The sequence below is a fragment of the Onychomys torridus genome, chromosome 5, assembly GCF_903995425.1.
Source record: "Onychomys torridus chromosome 5, mOncTor1.1, whole genome shotgun sequence".
In the NCBI taxonomy this organism is placed as follows: domain Eukaryota; kingdom Metazoa; phylum Chordata; class Mammalia; order Rodentia; family Cricetidae; genus Onychomys; species Onychomys torridus.
Genome location: NC_050447.1, coordinates 84,387,629 through 84,411,321, shown reverse-complemented (window position 1 = coordinate 84,411,321; position 23,693 = coordinate 84,387,629). Strand labels below are relative to the sequence as shown.

The window sequence follows — 23,693 nt, the reverse complement described above, 5'->3', positions numbered from 1 at the left end:
TCGGCGGATTTTCATTCTAGTAACTCTCGCCACATGATCACCACCCAAACCCTTCACTGTGGGCCACTTCCGGGTTCCACGCTGCCACATTGCAAACACAGTGAGCACACAACAGCAGGCTCCACGGACTCAAAGGGCAGCCACGCCGCTCCTGTGTACTGCTCGTCCAGCACCCTAGGCAAGGCTGAGGCCACCACTAGCTCGGCATAGACCTAGTAGCTCAAGATCACCAGAGTTCCATTTCGTGCCAATGTAAGTGCAGCATGTTCCCCGACTAGCAGGGGGTTGCCAGCCTATGGACCCGTGACCTAGGGCGCCATTAAACCCTAGACCGCAGATTCCTTGCTGCTGTAGTACTTCCAGCTCTCCATCCCCCTCCTATTCCCACTAGCGTTTTCCCAACACTTCCCACTAGATGTTTACAAAGTGTTGACACCCACTCGGCCGCCGGCTTCCGCTCCCTCCCTAATTCCTCCGCACCCCCCTAACCAACCTGCCTAACCAACCTCCAGGCACCCCGCCCATCTGGAACTCTGCGGCCATCTCTCCCTGCCCGCCCTTTGCTGCTGGGAGCTTGGAGCCCCGCCCACTCCAGCGGTCACGTGAGCCACCCGCGCTTCACAGCGCCAGCGCCCCCTGCCACCATACACGTGACCCCCATCACTCCCCCCCCCTCCCCGCCCATCGACAACACCTGCCACGCCCCCGCTCATCACGTGGGCCCTCCACCCCGCCCCTCACAAGTGACTCACCACGCCTCCCTCCATCACGTGACCCGATCACCACGCCCTCCCCAGCGACCGCCCCGCCCCTTTCATCACGTGGCAGAGAACGCCCCGCCCTCTCCTCGGTGCCCGCCCGCCCCGCCCCGCCCCCGCGCCGGCGCGCTCCGACGTGCCCTGGAACTTACCCTCCCTCAGAGACCAGCCTGCGGGGACGCCCGGCGGTGGCGGCCGCCGAGTGAGCGCTCTTCAGGCGGTCTCTCCGTCGCTCGGCCACAGCGCCGGCGGAGGAGGGAGCTGCCCGTCGCTAAGTCTCCGACCCTTGGTAAGAAGGCCGGGCGCGGGTTCCCGCGGAACGCACAAAGGCGCTCGGGGGCGCGGGCTATGCCTGCTGAAGGCTGCGCCGGGGAGGGCGGCGGCCGCCTGGCCCACGGGGCAAACAGGTTTACATGACCCGGGTCTCAGCCTGGGCTCCCGGGCTTCCTGCCTGCAGGCAGCGGGCCCTCGGGAGGGCGGGAGGGCCGGCCCGCCCCCCCGCGCCTGCGGCCGGTGGACACACCTGCCACCTGGGCCGCGGCGAGGACTGTGGACGCGAACGGCTGGCTCTTCCCCGGCCCCGGAGGAGTGCGTCTGCTGCCTCCGGCTCTGATCCGAGGAGTCCTCCGAGCCCTTGAATCCAACCGAAACAACAGACCCCCGCTGCCAGCGCGCTGCCTGCCTCCCGTCTCGGGCGCTTGTTTTGTCTTTCCGGAAAGGCTGCCCTTGACACGTTGTGTCTGAAGTTACTGCAGACCCTCGCAGACAGAATGGCCACAAGGTGGTCATTAGGGAGAAAGGCACGCCCTTCAGTTTCAGAGGCGGCTGATGTTTTCCTTTTTTTTTTTTTTTTTCTTTTTTTGCCTGCAGCAGCAGTTTAAAATGCTTTGCATAGGCGAAAGCTAAATGTTTCTAGTATACCGTTTTTTAAAAGTTGGAATGCCATTCCAAGGGAAGTGCCACGGGTAAGGGTTTTTAACACTGGTCACCAGGTTGGCCGTGTGTGGTTCATGTTGACACGCGGAAGTAGATTTTATTGACCATTTAGGCACACATTCCTAAAGGGAGGTACCTTGGAGGAAGGAGCATTAACAAGGAGTCACCCGGGTTCTCGTTCAGATTCTGCTGTCCGACTTAGAGAGGTGAGACCTTGGAAGACCCCGAATGTTGCAGTGAGAGACTGTCACTCCGAATGTTTCAGTGAGAAACTGTTCAGAGTAGCTAGCCTGTAGCAGGGCTGCTTTTGTACTTAAAGCTGAGAAATGGTGCCTGGAGGTGTTCATTTGCTCACGTCCGGTTTTGCTTACCTGATCTCTAAGAGGGTGTACTGTGGAATGGATCCTCTTTCCGTTTCTGCACTTCTCTGAGTCTGGCTGCAGGTGCACTATTTTCTATTTTAAAATTGCACTGGAAGCCTTTCAGAACAGTTTTTGGAACTCCAAACCAGACGGGTTTGTGAAGGTATGATTTAGCCATGACATTGAAGTTAGGCCACAGGCCGAACATAACTTTCCACCTTTCTGAGGTGTTTTTCTGTCCAGGAAACAAAGCATAATGCTGTGTGTGTGTGTTCGTTCGTGGGTTCCTTAGTATTCATTCTGTCCAGGAAACAAAGCATAATGCTGTGTGTGTGTGTGTGTGTGTGTGTGTGTGTGTCCTTAGTATTTATTATTGATAATCTCCTGTTTTGTTTTTTTTTTAATCAACCATGGAATTGGAGATTGCTCATTGAATCATGATTTGACGCCGCTTGGGTAGATAGTTGTGCTTATATAATTATCAATCTTTTAGTTTTTGAATATACTCCAGTTGTGAGGCATAAATGAAATATGTAAATGCTGCAGAACAGTTTATTATTGTAATCATTTGACATTTTTAACTCAGAAAATATTTATTCAATACTTTAAAAAAATGGCCTGGTTTAAAAAAAAATGAGCTTTGCTAAATTAAGCCCCTAAAGTGCAACTGACATTACTGGGATTAAGGGTAATAATTTTATTTATGTACTTTTTTTTTTGAGATAGGGTCTCACTTTGTAGCCCCAGCTGGCCTAAAAGTCACTATGTAGACCAGGCTGGCCTTGAACTGACAGAGATCTCCCTCCCCCAAGAACTGGGATTAAAGGTGTGCACCCATCATGTCCAACTAAGAATAATAATTTTAAACTGATTAAAGTGAGATAGTGATCTATAAAGTCACTAAATAGTATTATTATGTATTTGAGAAAATGGACATTGCAATTTTGTAATAAAGAGAGAAAAGTGAAATTAAACCCTTATCACATTTTGTATTTACAGTTTTAATCTTATTTGGGAGTGTGTGCTACTGATAATCAAACCCAGGGCCTTGACATGCTAGGTGAGTGTTTTTTCTAATAAAAACAACATCCAATAAATATTTGTTATAATTATAAATATGTTCTATTCTGTAGAATAAGTCAAATATGGAAATGAGTCTTTGTTACAGGGATTCATTGTACTTCAACTCACCTTCAGTTGAAGACCCAAATATTGGGCTACCATCTTTGTGACTCCACTTGTCTTTGGTTAACTGGTCTAATTGTGCCAGAACCACATTGCTTCCACAGACCCAGTGAATGTCCTGTGGTGTCAGTTTGTAGGTGATTTGAACTGAGCCAACAAATGCTGACGGCTTCATCTGGAGCCTCCTCACCCCTGTTGACAGTCTGGGGCTTCGCTCGCCCTAAAGTACAGGGGGATCACTCTTCTATTTAGCCCCCAGGTCACATATATACTGTTGCATCCAGACCGCTGACAACTGTAGTGTCATAGAAATACACTGCCAGCTACCCAGTGATTTTAATTTCTAGTACTGTGTTACAAAAAAAAAAGTGAGAAAACCACACAACATAAATTTATTTCACCTAGTATATTAAAAATATATAATTATTGTGAAAATTATTCTCATTTTTGATAGATTGTATAGCTTATACTTAGAGCACAAAGTTTTTCCGCCTGTGTTTCAAATTTTCATATCAACAGTGGCTATTGTATTATCCTGTATATTGTTGGTTAGTCTGAACTTTTTTTTTTTAATTTCAATTTTATTTATTTTTATTTTATGTGCAGTGGTGGTTTGCCTGTATGTATGTCTGTGTGAGGGTGTTGAATCCACTGGAACTGGAGTCACAGACAGTTGTGAACTGCCATGTGGTGCTGTGAACTGAACCCAGGTCCTCTGGAAGAACAGTCAGTGCTCTTAACTGCTGAGCCATCTCTCCAGCCCGTAGTCTGAATTCTTGATACACTGTTTGCAGATTATCACAGCACCAGTCCTTTGCAATGTGTTGATTTTGAAGTGTAGATTTTGGGGCCTCAGTTGCATTCTGTCATTTCTAGAACTGGGACTTGTACCCCTTGGTTTAAAAACTCTCCAGGATATGAAAATCTGAACCAAGTATGGACATTGTTATGCATCAGTTGATTATGATTTTGATTTATAGACTGAGAAAAGTGTGCCAAGTGTAACATTTAATGAGGCAAATCGGGTCTTAGGCATATGGGAACCCTTCTGAACTATTATTGTGGTAATTCTTTTTGAAACAAGGTCTTATGTAGCACAGGCTGACCTTGAACTTTATATGTCATTGAGTGTGACCTTGAATTTAAGATACTCTTGATCCCAAGTGCTGGGATCATAGGCGTTTGCTATCACACACAGTTTATGCTGTGCTGGGAGGAGAACTCAGGTCTTTGGTATGCTGAGCAGCACTCTACCTAAGCTGTATACCAGCTTGAATTCTATACATCTTTATTGTTGTTAGTTTTGTTTTGTTTTTTTGAGACAGGGTTTCTCTGTGTAGCCCAGGCTGGCCTCGAACTCACAGAGATCCACCTGGCTCTGCCTCCTGAGTGCTGGGATTCTTTTTCTTTGTGTGTGTGTGTGGGGGGGGGGGGGGTGGTTCTATAAATCTTAAACTCTTCTAAAATCAGAAATGTATTTAAGGAAAACAGATGATCCAGGTGATGCCATTGCTCCTCCACGTATGAGAATTAGTGCTCTGAGTCACCGATGACTTGCCCTTCTGCAGCTTTGTTTGGCAGAATGGAATTTAGTATTGAGTATTTTTGCCAGAGGAGATAAAATTTAGGAGGGACTTACCGTATTAAATATCTATGCGTAAAACAGGGGAGATGGCACACGCCTTTAATCCCAGCACTTGGTAGGCAGAGGTAGATGGATCTCTGAATTCGAGGCCAGCCTGGTCTACAGAGTCAGTTCCAGGACAACCAAGACCTCCCGCTCTGACCCCCAAAGTTACCTGTACATTTAATTCTCCCAATATGTGGTGCGTGTTACTAAGCAGCCTGATGTGCAGTGGGAAACCAGGGGCTTGGAGAGGTTCAGTGCCTTCCCTTAGATCACATAGCCAATGAGACAGGGACTAGTTTCACTGTATCATGTTTCTCTACTCACAGCTTTTGCTTCCTAGGTATGTGGTTATTAATATGGATACTGTGTATCATGTTTTCATTGACAAAGTTCTCTTTTCTCTCTCTCACAGGGATCTTTTGAGGTTTTTTTCTTTTTTAATTTAAAAAAAATTTTTTTTTATTAAACAGATAGGATACCCAAGGAGCTGAAATGGCACAGCCCAGTTTTAAACCTTAGGTCTCTGACCTTGAGTTCTGTGCTTTTTCTCTTCTACCACACAGAATGTAGAATATCCTTTTCTTTTTCTTTTCTTTTTTCGAGACAGGGTTCTCTGTGTAATGTCTTGACTATCCTGGAACTCACTCTGTAGACTAACCTGTGTCCTGTTCTGTAGACCACGTCACAAATGGCAATGAATGATTGTAACAGCGAGACGCATTGTACTTGATATCATCTTCAGTGTGGGACCCATTGGGCTGCCATCTTTCTCACTTGACCTGTCTTGGCTTAACTGGTGTAATTGTGATAGATCCTAGTGATTGAGCTGTTTCCTGTTGCTTTCATCGAGCTGAATGATACCCTGCAGTTTCAGTTCATAGGTGATTTGCTTTGTAGTTGAACTGCTAAAAAAGTACTGAAGTCTTGAAGGCTCTCTGCCTTGTTGCTAATCTAGGGTTTCTCCAGCCTTAATGAGCAGGGGAATTACCTGCACCTTTAGTAGATTCCAGGTTGTATGTATAATGTTCCTCTGCCCATATTTAAGCTTATTTTTATTGAGGTGTAGTATACATGCATTGGAAATACACTAATGCTTAATAAAAATGAGTAAACTTCCTATGAATAAATACGTGTAACAACATAGATGTACTTTAGAAGCATTATTCTTTTTTTTTTTTTTTAAGTTCTGCATTTTCTTTTTTTTTTTTTTTTCAAGATTTATTTATGATGTATACAGAAGAGGGGGCCAGATCTCATTATAGATGGTTGTAAGCCACCATGTCGTTGCTGGGAATTGAACTCAGGACCTCTGGAAGAGCAGTCAGTGCTCTTAACCTCTGAGCCATCTCTCCAGCCCCCAGAAGCATTATTCTAAACGATACAAACGAAGCACAGAAGGCTGTTTGATCCCCTGTGATTTCTTTTTTCTCTCTCTCCTTCCTTCCTTCCTTTTCTCCTTCCTTCCTTCCTTCCTTTCCTTCCTTCCTTCCTTTTCTCCTTTCTTCCTTCCTTCCTTCCTTCCTTTCCTTCCTTCCTTCCTTTTCTCCTTTCTTCCTTCCTTCCTTCCTTCCTTCCTTCCTTTTCTCCTTCCTTCCTTCCTTTTCTCCTTCCTTCCTTCCTTTTCTCCTTCCTTCCTTCCTTTTCTCCTTCCTTCCTTCCTTTTCTCCTTCCTTCCTTCCTTCTCTCCTTCCTTCCTTCCTTCCTTCCTTCCTATCTATCAATCAATCAATCAATCACAACTTTTGTGACCTTGGGCAAGCAGTGACTAATGGGATACTGTCTACCATGCTTTTTAAATTAGTAGATACATTAGTACACATTTTATCTTTCTCTCAAAAACCTTTTAGGGTTTGTGTTTACTCTTTTACAGAGGGGTGTACCAGAGTTTGTTTAGGTATTCGCTGGCAGATGTGGTTTCTCTTGGGTGGGTTACCAGTTTACACAGTAAGCATATGCTTACTTTTATTAGGAACGGACAAGTTGTTTTCTAGAATAGCTGTATCATTTTGCCTTCTTACAATGATGAGTGTAGATTCCACTTTCTGCTGTTCTTATCCTAAAGAGTACTTTTTTAAAAAAATTTATTTTTATTTTTTAAATTTTATGGGCATTGGTGTTTCACTTGCATGTGTGTCTGTGTGAGGGTGTCAGAAGGCCTGGAACTGGAGTTACAGACAGTTGTGAGCTGCCATGTGGGTGCTGGGAATTGAACCAGGGTCCTCTGGAAGAGCAGTCAGTGCTCTTAACCACTGAGCCATCTCTCCAGCCCCAAGAGTACTTTTTTAAAAGTCATTTTTGCTAAATTTGGTGAAACACCTTTTCCTCTGGCACTCATAAATGGTAAGTGGTGCGGTGGTGGCACACACCTTTAATCCCAGCACTCGGGAGGTAGAGCCAGGCAGATCTCTAAGAGTTCAAGGCCAGCCTGGTCTACAGAGCGAGATCCAGGACAGGTACCAAAACTGCACAGAGAAACCCTGTCTTGAAACCCCCCCCCCCAAAAAAAAGGTAAATAAGTAGTAATGTCTGACTGTTTGACTTAAAATGTGCAGTTTGATGTGCTTAGTAATATGTATGTACCTGTAAACATGCTGTAGTTGGAACATGATTTGAGTTTGTTTATGTGTTGGAGCTTGCTTCTTAGGGTGGTGGTGTTGTAGGGTGATTCAGAGTTTCCAGTATGTCCAACAAGGTCTGAATATGCCTCCACAAAGATAAACTATGGTAATCCCAGCACTCATCAGGCAGATCTCTGAGTTTGAGAACTATCTGGTCTACAGAGTGAGTTCCAGGACAGCAAGGGCTACACAGATAAGCCCTGTCTCAACAGCCTCCCCCCCCCAAAGCTATAAAGGTGGCCCCAAACAAAATTGTAGTCTAACTTAAAACAAGATGCTTTTGGGTGTGTGGTTTTAAAAATTCAATCACAAAGTTCTTGAGTGTGACTTTCGCCTAGCCTGGCTTCTCCTTGTCAGCGCTTTGGCTTCCTGCTCTGTGGTTTCCCTTCTCTATTGTCCTTTTACCACTTTGAAGCTGTCTGTTATGCGCTCTCACTACAGCCTAGGCAGTGCCAGCACCATATATTTAAACTCCAGAACCATGATCTAAGTACCCAGCCTCAGGTATTATTATATGTAAATCCAATACAGAAGACATCTCCATTACCAAGACGTGAGTGCACCTAACACTCCATCACCTCCAAATCTCTTGAGTTCTTGTCCTGTTTTCTGGCATCAACTCATCTGTTTTCTGTCATTATAAGTTAGTTTACATGTGGTGATACATTGTATACCCCAGTAAACTTGTCTGAGGATCAGAGGACAGAGGCAACCATCTGCACGAGGGACCTTGAGAAAGTGGCTAACTCCTATGGTTTTTTGGAGCCCCCCCCCCCCAAAACCTATGGATTTTGCCGCAGAGAGGCTGCAACAAAAACTTAGCCAGTGGGTTAGGGACTCTGGCCCATGTGGGGTGGAGACTCTGGCCACATGCAGCTCAGGCCTGAGCCGAGGCCTGTGAAGCCACAGGCAAGCGGCTTTTTTTTTTTTTTTTTTGCAAATTCATGCCCCACATTGGTCACCAGATATTGTTCAAATCTTAGATGATCTTTTAATAAAGAACTCAGAGCCAGGGTGAAAGCTGAAAGATCAGAGAAGCAGAACAGCCATCCACTAGTTCTTACCTATATGAAATCCTCAGCCTAAAGAGAGTGAGTTCCTGTTTCCTCACACCTTATATACCTTTCTCTGCCCTGCCATATTACTTCCTGGGATTAAAGACATGTGTGCTTTCCAAGCAGAGGCATGAGATCTCAAGTGCTGGGGTTAAAGGTGTGTGCCACCATGCCTGGCTCTGTTTTCTCTCCTACACTGGATCAGTCTCATGTAGCCCAGTGTGGCCTTGAACCCACAGAGATCCAGATGGATCTCTCCCTCCTGAGTGGTAGGATTGGTGTGCCACCATTGCCTGAACTCTATGTCTAATTTAGTGGCTGGCTCTGTCCTTTGATCTTCAGACAAGTTTACTAGGGTACACAGTATATAGCCACATTTACATTTTCTAGAATTTTGTACGGATGAACTCTCATGCACTGCCTTAGGGTTATCTCCATAAAGTTATTTGAGATTTAGTTTGTTGTGGCATTAGACCACTCTTTTTATTAGTGAATAATGGCATTTCTTAGGTGGGTATACTGCAGTCAGTCTGTCCATAAACTTACTGACTGATCCTTGGGCAATCAGCTGTTAAGAAACCTACTGTTGTTAAATGCAAACTGTGCTTTCATTTCATTTTCTTGGTAAATCCCTAAAAGTAGAATTTTTGTCATGTGACACAGTTAAATTTTTAAGTATTTGATAAATGTAGTCAAGTATTTTTTCTTTTTCTTTCTTCCTTCTTTTTTTGACCATTTTACATCCTTACCAGCAATGAGTTCTAGCTGTTCCATATTCCCAGAAACAAGAGTATGATGTGACTTATTATCTTAGTTTAGGTTTTCATTGCTGTGAAGAGATACCATGACCATGGCAACACTCATCAGGAAAACATTTAATCGGGGTGGCTTGCTTACGGGTAAGGAGGTTCAGTCCATTATCATCATGATGGGGAGCATGGCAGCACAGAGGCAGATGTGGTGCTGGAGCTGAGAGCACTACATCTTGCGGGCTACAGGAAGTCGACTGGCTGTCACATTGAGGGAAGCTTGAGAAAAGAGACCTCAAAGCCTGTCCCCACAGTGACACACTTCCTCCAGCAAGACCATACCTCCTAATAGTGCCATTACCTTTGGGGGCCATTTTCTTTCAAGCCACCACACGTAGCCATAGTAGGTGTATGGTGGCATTGTTTTTTTGTTTTTCATTTCACTATAGTGAAACCAGCTGTTTCTTGTTAGAGGCATTTTGCTAGTGGCAATTAGGACCTCTTAAATTGGTAGACTGGAAGTCAGACATAGGTGAGTTTTAAAGTAAAATGAGGAGAGCAACATTCAGTCTGTGGATCATCCTGTTGGTTAGTGGCCTGATGCTGCAAGGGATGAACTACAGATGAAGTCTTGATGATACACCAGAAGAGAAGGAAAGGGTTGCATTAAACCTATTACTTCATATGAGACAAAGTGGACATGGCTAGTTTTGAGGGCAGTTAGCATCTTCCCAACTCATGCCTTTGTTGCCACATGCTGAGGAACCCCAAGGGAGCTTGGTGAAATCCAGTTTGAATATTTGCCTTTTTTTTTTTTTCTTAAAATTTTTTTGGTTGTTGTTCATTAGACGAAACCATTGACAAAGCTCAGTGTGATTGTGAATGCCTGTAATTCCAGTAGTTGAGAGGATAAGAATGGTGAGTTTGAGGCCAGCTGGGCTTCATGGTGAGACCCTGTCTGGGAAAAAAATAAATAAATAAATAAAACTTTGCCAAACCAGTAATCACTAATATTTTCCTGGTTATAAGGTTTTAAAAGTCTGTTTCCTGTGAAGTATATGGTAAAAGAATGCTATATGAATGTTGAATTTTTACTGTTTGTTGACAGTGTCAGACTATGGATATGACTCAGCAGGTAAAGGTGTTTGCTTTCAAGCCTGGCAACCTGAGGTGGATCCCTAGGACCACCTAGATAGAGATAGAGATAGAGATAGAGATAGAGATAGAGAGATAGATAGATAGAGAGAGAGATAGAGATAGAGATAGATAGAGAGAGATAGATAGAGAGAGAGAAATACAGATATAGATACAGATACAGATACAGCTTTGGCTGTCTTGGAACTCATGTAAACCAGGCTGGCTTCTTGGAACACAGAGATGTTCCTGCCTCTGCCTCTGAGTGCTGGGATTAAAGGTGTGGGCCCCCAAGCCCAGTGGTATATTTCTTAAAAATCAGTGAGCCTGCGTTGTTATCCCTGAATGGTAATTTACGCAAATGGAGTTTGAGTTTAGTGGTGTAGATTATAGGAGTTTGTGTATCCAGTGTTATAATAAAATGCACAGTATTTTCACTACAAAAGTCCCAGGTTTTGGGGACTACACTGTTCATCTTCCCGTCTCGTAGCCGTGACAATCCCCGATTGCCTTTCTGATCTTTGTCTCTGTAGTTTGTGCTTTTCAGGGTATTATCCAGTTGGAATCATACAGCATATTTCATTTTCAGACTGGCTTCATTTACTTGGTCATATGTTTCCTCCATGCCTTTTTGTGGCTTAATAACTTTTTTTGTGTGAGCTAAAATTACATTGTACTATATTACTCCTGAGGATGAGGCAGGAGGATGGAGAATTTGAGGTCAGCCTGTGCTAAATAGGGAGATTCAGTCTCAACAAAACAAAACAAATTAAATTTTGGATGTCTCAGAGTTTATGCATTTGCCTGAAAGATATCTTATTTGCTCCTAGGTTGTAGTAATTGTAGACATCATTGGGGTTATCACCTATATGCAGGTTTTTGTGCAGACTTTAGATTTTATCTTCTGTAGGTAAAAATATAGGAGCTATCAGGGCAGTAGTGACTTATGTCTTTAATCCCAGCACTTGAGGCAGAGGCAGGTGGATCTCTTAAGTTCGAGGCCGGCCTGGACTATAGAATAAGTTCTAGGACAGCCAGGGCTATACAGAGAAACCATGTCTCTAAAAACAAAAACAACAACAACAAAAACAAAAATCAACAAAACAAAACAAAAATCCAGGAGCACAATTGCTGCAGCATGTGCTAATAGTATACATGTTTAGTTTTGAAAGAAACTTCCAGTGTCTTCCATAGTGGCTGTACCATTTCACATTCCAAACAACAATGAAGGAGTACCTGGAACTCCATCCTGGCTGGTACTTGGTGCTGTCAATATTCTGGACATTGCTCTTTTAATAAGTATGCAGTAACATCTCATTGTTATTTTAATTTACATTTCCTTGATGGTATATGGTATGAATAGTTTGATCCCCCCTCCTCCCCCGACCCCCAGCTGTCCTGGAACTTGCTCTGTAGACCAGGCTGGCCTCGAACTCTGAGATCGCCTGCTTCTGCCTCTCAAATGCTGGGATAAGAGGTGTGGGTTACCAGGGCCCTGCTGCCAGTCTCTTTTGATATGTTTATATGGTATCTGTGTATCTGTTAAGGTCTTTGGCTCTTTTTTTTTTTTAAGATTAATTTTTAATTTTGTATTATCTGTGTTTGCACATTGAGTGTAGGTACCTGTGGAGGCTTGTGCATTGGAGTTCTTGGAGCTGAAGTGATAGCTGGTTGTGAGCTGCCTGGCATGGGTGCTGGGTACTGAACTTGTGACCTCTGCAAGAGCAGTAAGTGCTCTTACCTACAGGACCATCTCCAGCCCTGACCTATTTTTTGGGTAGAATTTTTCATTAAATAGATGGATTTTAATTTTTTTTGTTTTTGTTTTTGTTTTTTTTTTTTAAGACAGGGTTTCTCTGTGTAGCTTTGGTGCCTGTCCTGGATCTTGTTCTGTAGACCAGGCTGGCCTCGAACTCATAGAGATCCACCTGCCTCTGCCTCCCAAGTGCTGGGATTACAGGTGTGCGCCACCACCGCCCGGTGGATTTTAAGTTTTTTATTATTTTATTTAATGTGTATGGGTGTTTGCTTGCATGTATGTCTGGATACCGTTTGTGAGCCAAGTGCCTGAGGAGGCTAGAAGGCAGCTTTAGGATCCCCTAGAAATGGAGTTAAATAGTTTAGCCACCATGTGGGTGCTGGGAGTTAGTTCAACCTGGGATTCTCTGAAAGAACAGCTGGTGCAGTGCTGTTAACTTCTGAGCCATTTCTCCAACCTATGTTGATTTTTAAATGATCAACTTTGTACTGTTCTGGGACTTGATACATTATGATTTGAAAATATTGTTGGAAGGTAAGCATGATGGTGCGTGCCTGAATCCCAGAACTTGGAAGGTGGAGTTAGGCAGATTAAGAGTTTGGGGTCAATAGGCGTAGGTAGTTCACGGCTGGTTCGGGCTACGTGAAATGAGGGTAAGGGGGATCCAGTTTGTTACAGTTGGACTAGCAATTTTTGTATCTGTATTCTTGAATGATACTGATTAGCATCAGTTTTTTCTCTCAGAGGGTTTTTGTAGAAATAAGGTTTTTCCCTTAATTTTGAGTAAAATTCACCAGCTGAACCATTTCAGCTAGGAGTTCTTTTTGTGGATAGTTTTTAATATTTACTTTGTGAATGTCATGCATGTGTGCTTGTATAAGTGTGGGCATGTGTGTGGAAGCCAGAGGTTCCACTTCTCTGTTGTTTTGAGACTGAATTTCTCTGGACTGGAGCACATTAATCAATAGGCTGGCTGGCCTGCTAACCCTAGGGATGGATCCTCCTGTCTCCAGCCTAGGGTTGTAAGTGTGTACCATCATGTTAGGTTTTCTGCACGGTTCTGGGAATTTGACTCAGCTCACATTGTTTGCTTGTGGGGCAAGCACTTTACCAGCTGAACAATCTTGACAGCCCGTGGCTAGTTTTTAAATATCAGTCATTTTGTCGCATAAACTTAAGAGTATTCAGTTATCTATCTCTTTTTGAGCAAGTTCTGATAATTTTTATCTTTTAAAACTTTTGTTCTATCCTACTTATCAAATTTATTGGCATAAATTTTATAATTCTTTGATTTTTCTCCCAGTGTTTTAGAACCTGTAAGTATATTCCTAAGATCTTTGACACTGGTAATTTGTGTCTCTCTTCTGCTCATGAATAGTGTGATCGTAAGATACCAGTTTCCTGATCTAGAAGAACCACATCTGGTTTTACTGATTTCTTCTAACATTTTCCTGTTTTCTATTACTAATTTTTGCTCTACTTTTTATCAAATACCTCTGTTAATTTTGTATCCATTAGCTTTTTGTTAGTTTCTCAGGGTGTCATTTAGTAGAGATTAAATTTTTTTTCTTTGTAATAATATTAAATAGTGTAAATGTTGAGTACTATTTTTACTTTGTGTACCATTGAGTTCAGTGCAGGCTTTCTGTCTGATTCCTTCCTTGACTGTGTTATTTGGAAGTATATTGTCTTAATAGCAACAATTTTACTTTTTTTTTTTTTTAAGACAGGGTTTCTCTGTGTAGTTTTGGTGCCTGTCCTGGATCTCACTCTGTAGCCCAGGCTGGCCTGGAACTCACAGAGAACCAGCCACCTGGCTCTGCCTCCCGAGTGCTGGGATTAAAGGCACGCACCACCACTGCCCGGCTCTCTTTTACTTTTTTCAATGTGTTGAGGATCTAACCAAGGATCTGTTACTCGTGCTCTGCCTCCAAATTGCACACCAGCCCTCATTTGCGGGTTTTTGGTTTCGAAATTTTTTAACTTCATTGTGATCATAATTTCTGTCCTTTATATTTTGGAACTTGTTTCATGACCCAGAGTGTGGGCTGTAGGAAGCCATGCCTTCCCAGCAGCTGCTCTTCAGTTGTGCTTACTGCTGTTCCTTTGCCAGAGTGTTTTTTGTTGTGTACATGTGGTGCTTGGTTTTGGTTGCTACTATTTTGTTTTTCTTTTGTTTCCTTTTTAAAAGTATGGAATACTTCACAAATGTTACCCTGATGTTGACCTCAGTTCAGTGTGTACAAGCACTTTGCTGGTCACCCATGTGCTCTCCCATGCCCACTCTACCTGGGCCAGCTCTGTCACATTGCTGAGCTGAGGCACAGAGCCTGTTCTCCCCAGTGCTGCAGCTGGTGAGAAGTGGGGCCAGCTCTCCTACCTCCATACCTCCAGGACCAGCGAATAGTGGTATCTTATTTAGGTTTTAACTTACCTTTTATTTATTTTTCTTTTTTCTTTTTGGTTTTTTCAAGACAGAGTTTCTCTGTTTAGTCCTTGCTGTCATGGAACTCATTTTGTAGACCAGGCTGGCCTTGAACTTAGAGATCCTTCTGCCTCTGCCTCCCGAGTGCTGGGACAAAAGACGTGCGCCCCCACAGCCTAGCTACTTTTTTTTTTTTTTTTTTTTTTTTAGTAAAAATTATGATCTTTAGAGTAATTCTTTTTTTTTTTTTTAAACAATGACATCATGAGGTTTGCAGGCAAATGAATGGATCTAGAAAAAAAATCATCCTGAGTGAGGTAACCCAGACTCAGAAAGACAACCATGGTATGTACTCACTCATAGTAGGATACTAGATGTAAAACAAAGATGACTAGACTGCTACCCAACTCCAGGGAGGCTACCTAGAAAACTGGACCCTAGGAAAAACACAGGGATTGCCCAGTGACAGAGAAATGGATGAGATCTACATGAACAACCTGGATGACAGTGGGAGTAATGAAGGGCAAGGTTCGAGGGAAAGAAAGCTTAGAGGAGCAGGAGATCCCAGCTGGATCAAGAACAGAAAGGGAGAACAAGGAATAACAGACCATGATAAATGAAGACCACATGAGAACAGGAAGAAGCAAAGTGCTAGAGAGGTCCCCAGAAATCCACAATGATACATATACATCCACTGTAGTCTGCTGGCAGTGGTCGAGAGAAAACCTGATCTGACCTAGTCTGCTGATCAGATGGCCAAACACCCTAACTGTCGTGCTGGAACTTTCATCCAATAACTGATGGAAGTGGATGCAGAGATCCTCAGCCAGGCCCCAGGTGGAGCTCCAGGAGTCCAATTGTCGAGAAAGAGGAGGGACTGTAAGAGCGTGAATTGTTGAGACCAAGATTGGGAAAGCACAGGGACAAATAGCCAAACTAATGGAAGCACATGAATTATGAACCAAAAGCTGTGGAGCCCCCAACTGGATCAGGCCCTCTGGATAAGTGAGACAACTGAATAGCTTGAACTGTTTGGGAGGCACTCAGGCATTGGGACCCGGACCTGTCCTTAGTATATGAGCTGGCTGTTTGGAACCTTGAGCTTACACAGGGACACTTTGCTCAGCCTGGAAGGAGGGGACTGCCACCAGGTTGAATTGAATCCCCAGGGGAGTCTTGGCCCTGGAGGAGATGGGAATGGAGGGGAGGGGCTGGAAGGAAGGTGGGGGCGGGGACGGGAGTGGGGGGAGGACAGGGGAACCCATGGCTGATATGTAAAATTAAAACACAAATATAACAAATAAAAAAAAGAAAAAAAAATTATTTTTATTTTATGTACATTGGTGTTTTGCCTGCATGTATGTCTATGTGAGGATTCCAGATCCTCTGGAACTGGAGTTACAGACAGTTGTGAGCTGCCATGTGGGTGCTGGGTATTGAATCTAGGTCCTTCAGAAGAACAGTCAGTGCTCTTAACCACTGAGCCATCTTTCCAGCTCCTATGGAGTAGTTCTTTGTGTGTGTTTGTGAATGTGTATGTTATAGTCAGAGGTTGACTCAAGTGTCTTCATAGTTTTTCACCTTACTTTTGTGACAAATAATCTGTCTGTGAATCCCAGGGATCTTTCTGAATTTATCTCCTCAGTGCCGGTACTACAGGTATATGTCATTGTGTGTGGCTTTTTTATATGGGTTCTGTGGGACCAAACTCAGGTTCACATGCTTGCATGGAATACCAACTGAGTTATCTCTCCAGTCCAGTATTTTCTTTAAAACATTTTTTTCTTAATTAAAAATTTATTTATTTGTATGTGTTTTGCTTGCATGTGTTTATGTGCCTGCAGAAGCCAGAAGGTGGTGTCTGATTCCCTGGAACTGAAGTTGCAGATGGTTGTGAGCCACCACCATATAGGTGCTGAGAATCAGACCCAGGTCCTCTGCAAGAGCAGCTCTTACCTGCTAAGCTTTTCCTCCAGCCTATATTTCTCTCTCTTTTTAAATTTTGCATCCCCGCCCTTCATCCTAGAATTGGCTCTGTAGGCCAGGATGGCCTGGAACTCATAGATCAGCCTGCCTCAGCCTCCTGAGTGCTGGATTAAAGGTGTGCACCACCACCTGGCTTGTGATTCCTCTTTAAAAAAGTAGAGGACAGAAAGCTCTAGGGCTTTGGGAACAATCATGATTGCTTGTGTGCTACTGAAATGCTACTTTTCAATTTTCTGAAAGTTAGTATGTCTACTTTTTAAATATTTTACTTTGAAAATAACTATATGAGTAGGTGAGTGATTTAAATTGTACTCTGTAACCACTCTTTTTTCTATCACCAAGCTGTATCTTACCCCTATAATCACTCTTCTTAAGTTACAATGTGCCTAAAATTTCCTATTTCAAGGTGTGTGTGTGTGTGTGTGTGTGTGTGTGTTTCTGGGAATTGAATTGTGGGCCCTGTGCATGCTAGGCAGGCACTATATCACTGAGCTACACCTCTAACCCCATTTTAACCATTTTTATGTGTATCTGTCAATGGCATCTAGTAAATTTGCATTGTTGTACATTCATTATTATTATCTTGTTCCTTATCACAAACTGAAATTCCATACCCATTCAACAGTAATTCTTTATGGTCTCTCTGTCCCTTGATAACTGCCATTCTCTATTCTGTTTCTATGCATTTGACTACTTAGGTATCTCATGTAAGTGGAATCATGCATGACAACTTCAAAGTGCATCCTCATTGTACTGTATCAAACATTTTTTGTTAAAGACTGAATACTCAGGGCTGGAGAGATGGCTCAAAGGTTAAGAGGCTGGCTGCTCTTCCAGAGGTCCTGAGTTCAATTCCCAGCAATCATGTGGTGGCTCACAACCATCTGTAATGAGATCTGGTGCCCTCTTCTGGTCTGCAGTCATACATGCAGTCAGAACACTATATACATAACAAAAAAAGTAAATCTTAAAAAAAAAAAAAAAAAAAGACTGCCTGGTGGTGGTGGCACACACCTTTAATCCCAGCACTGGGGTTCGGGTGGGGGGGGCAGAGCCAGGCAGATCTCTGTGAGTTCGAGGGCAGCCTGGTCTACAGAGTGAGATCCAGGACAGGAACCAAAACTACACAGAGAAACCCTGTCTTGAAAAAAAAACGGGGTGGGGGAACTGAGTACTCATTGTGAATGTATTCTACATCTTATCTTTTCCAGTGGTTGTGGGTCTTTGGTTTCTGTGCACTTCGGCTATTATAAATCATGCTGCTGTGAGCAGTGTATGCAAATACCTGAGTCTCTGCTTTCAGTTCTTTTGGACTTGGATCCAGAGTGGGATTGTTGGGTAATGGTAATTGTAATTTTTTTTTTGGAGGAGCTATCACACTATTTTCCCTACTGTTTACACTCCTCCCAACAGTGCATAACACTACTGATCGTCCTGCTTCACCACCCAACTGTTTATATATTTTCTTTTTTTTAAAGATTTATTTATTTATTATGTATACAGTGTTCTGTACTGTATACATTATACAGAATAGGACACCAGATCTCATTACAGGTGGTTGTGAGCTACATGTGGTTGTGAGCCAATATGTGGTTGCTGGGAATTGAACTCAGGACCTCTGGAAGAGCAGCCAGTGCTCTCAACCCCTGAGCTATCTCTCCAGCCCCTGTTTATATATATTCAAAAAATGTTGTTACATTGTGTGGTTGTGTGGGAGCATGTACCATGGAGCACATGTAGAGGTCAGAAGTGGTTTCTAGAACAGCAGTTCTCAACCTGTGGGTCGTAACCCCTTCGAGGGTCACTTCTATATCCTGCTTACCAGATATTTACATTATGATTCATAACAGTAGAAAAATTAGTTATGAAGTAGCAACGAAATAATTTTATGGTTGGAGGACACCACAGCCGAGGAACTGTATTAAAGAGGTCTCAGCATTAGGAAGGTTGAGACCCGCTCGCTGCTCTAGATACTTTCCCTAACCTGCTCTCTCCTGACTTTCCCAAGCTCTGGTAACTGCTGTTCTTCTCTTAACTTCATATAAGGATTTGTCTTTTTTTATTTCTGACTTATTTAACATATGTTCTATGGGTTCTATTCATATTGTCACAAGTGAGAATTCCATCCTTTTTTATGGCCAGCTACTTTATTGTGTATACTCAACATTTTTGTCATTCATCTGTTGGTGGAAATAGGTTGATTCCATTTCTTGGCTGTTGTAAATAGAGCTGTAATAAAAATGGAATTGCAGCTGCTTCTTCAGCATGCTGATTTGAAGAAGTTTTTAATTTTAGTAAAGTCCAGTTTTTTCTCCCTCATGGATTATGAGTTTGTTATATGTTAAAATTCATTGCCAAATCTAAGCTTGTAGTTCTGGTTTCTGTTTTGTATTGAATCACCACCCTGCTCCCTCCATGTGTACAGTAAACCTTGCACATGCTGGGTACTGCTGATTATAACTCCAGTACTTTCTCCATTCGAGAAGCCATTCCCGGGAAAAGTCATTGAGATGGCCCCATTTCTGTCATTCTGTCATTCTGTCTGCAGATACCCTGTGCAGATTTTCTTTCTAAGAATTGTAATTACATTTTATTTTTCCTTTTTTTGAGACATAGTCTCACTATACTCTGGATGACCTGGAAATTTACTGTGTAGACCAGGCTGGCCTTTGAATTCAGATCCTCTTACCTCTGTCTTTTAAGTGCTGGGATTAAATGCCCCGCTTTACAAATTTCCTTTTTATTAGAATATGCTCACTTCCCCACATGGTTCTTTTGCTATTTCCTCATTTTTGTTTCAGACTGTGAAGTCTTGAGTTTGCATTTCCTTCCCTGGTTCTCCTTTGTTGCTTCCTTCACTACTTTACAGCTATCAGCTTTTTTCCTGTGTTCTATTTTTGCTATTTCTTTACAGCCAGACAGGTTTATGATATTTGCCTTTCCTTCTTCACATAGGATGTTTCAGTTCAGAGAAGTATTTTATATTGTGTATCTGTTCATTCATAGAAAACGGGTTTTCATTAAGAAAAAACTTGAAGTGTTTACTACTGCCTGATGATTATAAATGTGTAACTTTGAAAGCTAGTTGGTGGATTTTTATTGTGCTCATTAAATTTGATTTTATTTTTGTGGGTGCCTGTTCAGGGATTTTTATTATTTTTTCCTTTCATGGTGCTGGGTTACATAGCAGGCAAGCAAGAATGCTGCCAGCTAAGCTACATCTCCAGTTGTTGTTGTTTTTTAAAGAAATATTGATTTTACTCTTTGACAATTTTGTAAAGGCATGTATTTCTGGTCATACTTACCCTCCACGTTTTATCCCCATCCCACCTCCCCTAACTCCCCATCTCCAGTTATTTTATTATTTTTTGTTTTGGAGCCTCATACATGTTAGAGAGTGCTCTACCACTGAGCTATGGCGTCATTTTTTACTAATTAATTTTAAGCAATATTAAAAAAAATCTATGTGAACATAGTGCCAAGAATTAATGAGTTAGCTGTAATATTTTTATATTGCTTAGTATTTACAAGCTTGAGGCATATTATCATTTTATGTTTTAAGTACTAGAGTATTGGAATTACTTCATGTGATGTGCATACCTAGATTAGTCTTAAATTATAAACTTTTAATTATGGATGTATTTACTTAAGTTTTTGTTTCTCTTTAAGATTTTATTTTCTTGTTTATTTTGTTTTGGATATATCTAGTAAGATGTAGTTGGTTAGAGCAGATGTCCTGGGGGAGGAAGATAACATTTGCTGAGTTGTATAATTTGTGGTAGGCTTCTTAGTAATTTACATGAGAAAGACAATTAAAAAACATAACAGATGGGAAAAAGGGTTATCAGATGATAAGGTACTGAGATAGAAAATCCTGAGTCTGAGTTGAGAATAGAGTAGCAGTAGATGTGGTAGGGCTCATCAGATGGCCCGATTGGGAAACCGTGAGTTTGGTCCGCAGAACTCAAATAAAAAGCCAGGCAAAATGGCACCTGATTGTAATCCCAGCCCTGGGGAGATGGAGACCTGGTACATCCTTGGGGCTTGCTGGTCAGCCAGCCTGGACTAAGTGGTGCGTTCCAGACCAGTGAGTTCCTGTCTCAAAAAACCAAAAACCAGAAAGAACCCCAGCAAAGCAAAGCCTCTTGTGGTGGCTCACAGATTTAATCCTAGGCAGAGGGAGGAGGATCTCTGTGAGTTCAAGGCCACCCTGATCTATATAGCAAGTTCCAAGACAGTCAGAGCTACTTAGTGAGACTGTCTCAAAACAAAACAAACAAAACCCAAATTAAAACAAAAATAAAAAGAAAAAATAGCAAGGTGGATGGCACCTGAGAATACCTGAGGTTGATATGGCAAGGTGGATCATACACACACACACACACACACACACACACACACACACACACACACACACACACACAGCTTCTCACCCCCCATATACATACAGAAGATGTAAGTAGGTGCTTATGTGTGTGTCTGTGTTTGCTGAAACATATGGAAGAAGTGATTGCAACAAGGAAGGAAGACTGGCAAGAGACCTGAAAGTCTCGTGTGGACTTTTAAAAAATTGCTGAGAAAAGCAGGGGGTGTTCAGAGCAGTAGATATGCAAAAACTGAATGTTCTGGTGATTGGGTGCTTAGCAATTTGTGTTTGGGATGAACACAGAGGCATGTGGTAATAAGTACTGAATAGATTTTATTTCAGGAGTGTTCTGGTGAAAGAGTTCTCTAGTTAAATAAGCAAAATCCTATCTAAAGTTATCAGAATAAACAGCTTTTGACCTAATCTAAGGAGAAGAGGAAGAAATAAATCCAAATCAAAGTAAGCTTTCATTTTAATATGGCTTGTTCTTACACAAAATAGAATAAATGATTCACACGAGTTGTATGTAATTCTCTCATAAATCTGTTTTTAGAGCTATCCCATGAATACCTTAATCTTTCAACAGTTTATAATAAGACTTTTCATTCATTTTGTCTGATTTTCCTGGAATTGTTTGTAGTGTATAATCTATGTAGCTTTTTAGATGTTTATGATTTTAACAATTATCTTAGAGCTTTCTAGTTTTATTCCCATCTCTTCCCTCTGTTTAGACTAATATCTATGTGTAGCTTCTATTCTCTATTTCCATTGTGTTGTCTTGCTCATTTCATTCACTTCATCCTCCTTGATAGGAGACTACCTCTCTATGTAGAGTATATCATTTAACTGCCACATTTGCCTTGCCTTTTCACATCTTACTGCCTTCTTCTAAAGCTGCAGATTGGATGTTTCAAGTTGAACTAGTGAAATTGACTCCCTTGTGTAATCCTTCTCTTTCTGTTTGTGCATACTTGTCTTTGTAGTTACTAGGGTGGGTGCAGTCATAAGGCCTGGCAGTAGAGGGAACATGGGTTGGCCTGTAATCCACTACTGTTCTCCAGTGCTACAGCCTCTCTATACTAGCATGAAGCAATCACTGTCTGAGCAGTCTTGATGTTTCTAAGCTATAGTAACCTGTGAAAAGTAGCTACATTTTCCTACTTATCTCTACGTCTTCAAAGGTACTTTTTATTTTCTGTTTCCCTGGGCGGCGGGGGGGGGGGGGGGGGGGGGGGGACCCAAGTCACCTCATAATAAAGTACAGTATGTTTCATTTAACAGTAGAATTGTGAGAATCTGTCATTGGCTGATTCCTTCATTGTTGGACCATCAGTGTGTTTACACAGACCTGGACAGTCACTTACTTCATATGCCTTATTGATGCAGTCAGTGGGTGATGTATGATGGTGCTGCCAGCATTACATGGCCAGACTGTTGTAGGAACTTTTTAAAAAACAAGTATATGTATTAGATGATAGTTTCTAAAATATCAATAAAATACAGTATAGAAATACAACTATAATAGTCATTTATTATCATCAAGTGCTATGCTCTGCATTTTATTGTTTACTCTATGCCTTTTATACTCCTGCACCTTGGTAGTTGTGTGTACATCAGTATTACTACAAACATGACTACTAATGTGTTATACTAGGATGTTAGGATGCCATGACAACAATTTTCAGCTTTATCGACAACTTAGGAACCACTGTTGTATTTATTATCTGCCTCTGTTTTTTGTACTGCACATGTGTATGATTCAGTATGAACTTTCCGGGCTTTATTTTGTTTTTTTCCAGACAGGGTTTCTCTATGTAGTCCTGGCTGTCCTGAACTCACTCTGTAGACCAGGCTGGCCTCGCACTCAAGAGATATGCCTGCCTCTGCCTCCCAAGTGCTGGGATTAAAAGTGTGCACCATCACCACCCAGCTGTTTTTTTTTTTTTTTTTTTTAAATGATTAGTGTGTATGTGTGTGAGTGTGTGTGTCTGTATCTGTCTGTGTGTGTTACAACTCTCTGTATGTGTGGGTGGGTGGGTGGGTGGGGGAGGTGGGGTGGCATGGTGGAAACCGGAAGAGTTCATTGGATCCCCTGGACTTGGAGTCCATATAGCTGTGAGTGTGGGTGCTAGGATCTGAACTCAGGTCCTCTGGAAGAGCAGCAGGTGCTCTTAATTGCTGAGCCATCTCCGCTGCCCTCGGGATGGACTTTTGAAAAGATGTGAAAAATGTGTGAGGGATTACAGCACAGAGTGACCAATGTTCAGTCGTGTATGAAAGCAGAGATGAACATTTCAAAGGTTGGAAGCTCTCTTTACTGTGATGAGCAGATGTGACAGGATAGGGGTGGTATAGAGGCAGGAAGTAGATTTTGGATTTGGTAAATTTTAGGTACTTCCAACCAAACAGTTTTGCTTATAGAAATGTCTGATCTTGAGGAGTCTCTTCCCTCTTTGAAGAGTTTAGTTCCATTGTCTAATGGAATGCCTTGCCTTCTGGATTTGTATGTAACCATTGCGTGAGGTGAAACACACAGTACAGATGACAGTCTGCACTTTAGGTGTGTCTTATTTAGGTATTCACTGTTGATGGATGGATGTGATCATTTGGTTTAAAATTCTTGATTGAAAAGAAGAAGCATGATGTCTGTTTCCTTTTTTGTAAAGAGTAAGTGGAAAATCTGTGGGAAAAATGTGTTAACTTTAAACACATATTATTATCTGTGCCCAC

The 23,693-nt window shown here is 42.3% G+C and overlaps 1 protein-coding gene across 6 annotated transcripts in view; it reads left to right on the top strand.

The window, feature by feature from the left end:
* The first annotated feature begins 733 nt into the window (after nucleotides 1-733).
* Arhgap12 (Rho GTPase activating protein 12) overlaps nucleotides 734-23,693 on the top strand; it is a 111,525-nt gene continuing 88,565 nt past the window's right edge. For 3 of the 6 annotated variants that reach the window (XM_036187619.1, XM_036187618.1, XM_036187617.1), the window contains exon 1: nucleotides 860-1,047. The gene's annotated coding sequence lies outside the window, so the exon portion shown is untranslated. Of the gene's footprint in view, nucleotides 1,048-3,055; nucleotides 3,117-23,693 lie in introns of all 6 variants that reach the window. The other 3 variants (XM_036187616.1, XM_036187614.1, XM_036187615.1) reach the window with 2 other exon arrangements.